Source organism: Astatotilapia calliptera, chromosome 9 (genome assembly GCF_900246225.1).
Source record: "Astatotilapia calliptera chromosome 9, fAstCal1.2, whole genome shotgun sequence".
Taxonomy (NCBI): Eukaryota; Metazoa; Chordata; class Actinopteri; order Cichliformes; family Cichlidae; genus Astatotilapia; species Astatotilapia calliptera.
In genome coordinates, this window is record NC_039310.1 from 738,966 (window position 1) to 740,000 (window position 1,035).

The following is a 1,035-nucleotide window of genomic DNA, read 5'->3' on the forward strand; positions in this document are numbered from 1 at the left end:
ATACAGCAATACAACCATTATATCCCAAATGTTTACAGAAGTATTTTTACACAAATTTCTAGTTAAAGAAATTTCAGAGGTTCATCCCTCAAAATTGTAAATGTAAAAAAGTTGCATAAAACAGTTTCCAAATTAATTTTGAGTGTCTTCATAGTTTTATTTTTGAGATACACCAATTTGTATATACTGCAGCCACCAACTTTGAAATTCTCATTTACATGACTTATTTAAACATTCTCGTCTTGAATGCAAAATTCTTAAAAAGATCTTTTATCCTTTTAAGAGTAAATAAATCTGAAAGCTGTTCCATCCTAAAAGAGGACAACAATGTGTAGTTTATGATGTTCTAAAGGTTTCAGCAGCTTTTTGAATTTGTCACACGTGTGGAAAGGTATGAGTGACTCTTTGTATCTTACTGTGAGTGATGCTCGTCAGCACACAAACCCAGAGTTTCTCTACAGGAACACAGAGAGTTATTCCCTGTACTGTAAGGACACATTCAGCATTGTGCAGTAACTCCAGATCAGCCCAGTTAAATGATTACATGGATGTGAGTGTGATCGTCAGAGCAGCACTGATCAGTGTCAGGTTATAATGACCAAGGTGTACACAAACACTAAGTTTGAGTGTGTGCAGTGAGACTTCAGTCAAAGCATTTAACTGAGGTAAAATAAGCTGAACTCTACAGCTTGTTGTGGTCTCCTGTGGCTTGACACGCCTTCCATCTGTTCTCCAGCATTTTCAATTACAGTCATAAAATATCTCCACATGTTGCTCCTCTTTCTCACTCTCTGCAGTCCAAATGCGTCTTCTGAGCGCATCTGAGTCACGTGACGGCACAGTAACAAATCCCAGCAGGGCAGGAAGAAGGGGGCGGAGCAAAGTGCGTCTGCCGCATAAGAAGAGGTGTTCACCCAGACAGAGCTGCTTTTTCATCCACAGCGAGTAAAGAAGTGAATCTACAGGAGAGAAACAAACTAACGTACCGATCAAAAACCACTACCAACGTCTGGATAAATATCTGCATCGATCCGC